Source organism: Perca fluviatilis, chromosome 14, assembly GCF_010015445.1.
Source record: "Perca fluviatilis chromosome 14, GENO_Pfluv_1.0, whole genome shotgun sequence".
In the NCBI taxonomy this organism is placed as follows: Eukaryota; Metazoa; Chordata; class Actinopteri; order Perciformes; family Percidae; genus Perca; species Perca fluviatilis.
In genome coordinates this window covers 20983329-20987428 of record NC_053125.1, presented here as the reverse complement: position 1 = coordinate 20987428, position 4100 = coordinate 20983329, and the positions used below count along the sequence as shown (strand labels likewise).

General features: G+C 39.0%; 1 pseudogene; it reads left to right on the top strand.

The window, feature by feature from the left end:
- The first annotated feature begins 234 nt into the window (after window positions 1–234).
- Window positions 235–3899, top strand: LOC120572531 (annotated as a pseudogene).
- The last annotated feature ends 201 nt before the right edge of the window (window positions 3900–4100 follow it).

Below are 4100 nucleotides of genomic sequence, written 5' to 3'. Positions count from 1 at the left end.
ATTTTCAACCGCAAGGGGGAGCTAGAGGGGTTTGTAGGGAAGGAGAGGAAAGGTAGAGACCAGAAGTGACTGGGAGAGTGTGAGCCCACCCGGTATACAGAAAAACATTAGGCAATATGAAAGATTGTGTGAGCTGTGAGGTTTCAGTGAGGCAGAAGAAATGAGTTGTGGTTTCTTTTGTGAAAAAGGAGAGATCATTTTCACCTCTGCAGAAAGCACCACAAGCCACTGACAATGTTCTGCCAGAAGGACCATAAGCCTGTTTGTGTTCAAGGCACAGAGAGGGAACACAAACGCCACAAGACCATCCCCATGGAGGAGGAGAACAAGAGGGTCAAGGTTAGGAAACGTTTATTTCATTAACTTCCTTTAAACTTAGCCTTAAAAAAGCCCACTTTCATTCTTTTGTACGAATATAGAAACCTGTTTCTGTATTTTGTTAAGTGGGAAAAATAACTCAGTCAACATATTTCCCTTTAAGACTTTGAAACTTTTCCCTCAGCTGCTTTTTTTGCAGCATTATATACAAAATTGTATTTATTTTTTTTTTAACCTCATGCAGATTCGTTTGAGGGAGATGATATCCAACATTTAACCGATGATCCACACCAGACTGAGAAAAGTGAAGGAAATACAAACACCAATGGCTCTGAGCAAAGTAAGTTATTGTTTGGATGCATGTTCAAAAAAAGCTAACTGGCCAAGTTAGTCTGTTTTTATCTGTAAATTAATGTACACGTTTCTGTCATTTCATCACCAGGAAATCACAGAGAGGGAGATAGAGAGCAGCGCTCAGATCTGCAGCATGCTGATAAGCGCCATCGAGAGACAGCATGCCAGGCTGGTCGAGGAGCTGGAGAAGAGGCAGCAAGAAGCTGAGAGGAGAGCTGAGGAGCTGTTCCAGGAGCTGGAGGAGGAACTCAATGATCTGCAGATGAGGAGCAGCGAGCTGCAGCACCTGGAGCACACTCAGAACCCTGTTCACCTCTTACAGGTTAGATACCTCCACTGCATTTATGCTGATCTGAATCAGCATTTTAAGAACTGTACTCATGAGAAACCTGTGCATCCTTCCCCATCTTTAGAGTTTCCCGTCTCTAAGGCGACTCCCTCATACTAGAGAGTGGTCTGAGGTCGCAGTCCACTCAGATAACTGCATGGGGGTGGTGATGAGAGCCGTCTCCAAGCTTAGGGACATCTACCAGGAACTTGCCAACAAACAGAAGGTCTGCAGAAGGTCGGTGCAACTTTTGGCAGAAAATGATTATCTACATCCCAAAATGACTAAAGATTGTTGTGAAAATTAGTGCATAAAAATGACCTTTTACTTCTACCTTTTTGCAGAAGCAGACAAGATGGATCAATATGCAGGTATGTTCACAATCACACATCCACTGCTTATTTCTATAAACTAGTTTAACCTTAGTTAGTTCCCCTTTTTATTACCTGACTCACTGTTTTTCTTCGTTTCTGCAGTCAATGTCACTGTGGATCCTGAGACTGCTTCAGGCTGGCTGGTCCTGTCTCCAGACAGAAAGAAGGTATTGTCTGACTTTGGATCATTAAATTAAATGTGTAAAGAGCACAGTCTTTCTAGGAAACTAGTAGTTCTTCAGAGTAGATTGGATCTTTCACATTTAGAGTCTGTAAAGACAATTAATTTTTCAGAAATTGGTTGAGCTTTTGCACAAAAAACATCCCATGCTGTGTGACATTTTACTGTAATAGGAGGAAATTATGAGACATATAATATGTGTCACATGAAAATTGGAAAGGGTTGGGTTGTGAGAATCAATTTCAAAGGGGATTAAGATAAAACTAAAATGCTCTGAATGGGAAAATGATAAGGTTATTAATTCCTGCTATTGACGCAAATGTTTAGTAAGAGGAAGATGGTGATGATAATAATGAATATATTAATTAACAGGTGAGCGTCAGCAGCAAGAAGAACAATTCTCCACTCTCAGACAGTCCTCAGCGCTTTGACTCCTGCGTCTGAGACGCTACTGTGTTGTTGAGGTGAGAAGCTCAGAAACAAGAAAACACACTTAAAGCTAGCTGTGTATTTAAACAAATCAATTTCCAATAAGACCAGCAGGATACAGGAAATTACATTTTTTGTCTAAAAAATAAATGTGACTCTGTACTTGCCTTTGATCGTTGTTTAAAGTTTTTTACCTTTAACATCAATAGGAGTCAAGCAATTTAAATCAACACGCACATATTTACTCTGTTTGTATTTCAAGCTCTTCTTTACTGTATTTTTCAGTTGAAGAGACATTACCAACATGGCATTATTTGAAACAATATTGTATCTGTTTTTACAAATAAGCTCTTTATTATTTCCTCCTTGTGTCAAGAAAGAAAAATGTTTAATCCATATTTTACCTTGTAGCATTAACGCACTCCATTTTTCCTCCTACTTGTTGTGAAAGACACCAGGCCACGGTTTTTAGCAAAAATTATCTTATGTTAACATCAGCTAACAGAAACTCTGCAAGTAGGTAAATAGCGCAACAGTGATTCTGAGATGCTTTGACTGTTTGAGAACAGTGGTGCCGTCTGTTCTACACCTGCATTGTCTTGATGACAAACAAGGAAAGGAACATGTTGTCCAAAGTTGTCTCACTGCTTGAATACAAAGAGAAATATTTTTGGCAGGTGTGTGTACAGTGTGTTTGTGTTGGCAAATAGAAGTATTTACATTTCAATGAAGTCTGTGGTGTGTGTGCACAAAAGCTTCAGACTTAAAAAAACATTATATAACCTGTTACATAACAACCTGATGATTACATGTATAGGCATGAACCTTGAGTTTACATAATTGCCAGTGGTGAAAAGTGACTAAGTACATTTAATCAAGTATAATTGTGTCACTCTGCTTGGTTCTCCCTGCTGGTGCTCTGTTTTCAGTATCTGGCTGCAGAGTTAAATCAGCAGAATGAGACACACCTGGGTCTGGTGTGTCCTATGCATACAAGCCAGAGCATCAGCCAGTCCTTTTGAATTATTTCCTCTCCCCACACACTGTGGCTTTTGTTTTCTGTGTTTTGACAATGCCACACTCATGCAGCACATTTTTTCTCATCCACTCCCTGCACCACTGACTTTACAGATTTGTTTGGATTATTTTGTTGGAAATAAATTACTTATTAGTTCATAAAGTCCATAAAATGAAAAAAAAAAAAAAATTAAATGAAAATGAAGTAAAAATGATTATTTTGTTGGAAATAAACGATATTGTACAGAAAACTTCTAAAAATCACACAAGACACTAGATATATTATAACCTTTAATTCCAGCAAGTTCTACATGTAGTAAATTCTAACACAGCCGTCAGCACTTAAACTACTGATAAAAAGGAATCCTGCATGTCTGACTCTATTCTGGACATTGTGTTTCAGGTTGGGGATAAAACAGACTGGGATCTTGGCGTGGCCAGGGAGTCCATCAACAGGAAGGGGGCCATCACGGTGCGTCCCGACAGCGGTTACTGGGCGATCTGCCGGAGGAAAGGTAGCAGTCTCAGGGCCTGTGCCGGTCCCTCCGTCGCCCTCCACCTCCAGGAAACCCCCAAGAAAGTGGACGTGTTCCTGGACTACGAGGAAGGGTCGGTGTCCTTCTACGACGCAGAAGCAAAGAACCACATTTACACTTACAGCGGGTGTGACTTCACTGAGCTGCAACAGGCCAACTTCCATGAGTAAACGTTTTTATGTTATTATTCAAAATAATCTTTACAAAATGATATCGCACTTGTACATAAATGTAAATAAAATGTGTTAAATGTTGTTGAATCCACTGCAAAATGTCAAATGTCATAGCCTAAATGCAAAGCAATGGATAACTTAAAATTGTGACACTCAAAATAAAAGTTATGTATTGAAGATAAAAACTGATATTGTGTCATTTTGCTAATTGCTTTTTTTATTCTCCTGTTTAATTGCAAGTGTTAAAGTTTAACATAAATTCAATTCTGCCTAAGAATTTGTATATATTTTGATTTATATGTTTATATGCAAAGTCTTTGTCTTATTCAACCGTTATTTCCTGAGTTTGCATGTTATTTTCAACTACTTATTACACACTCAGTTGGTACA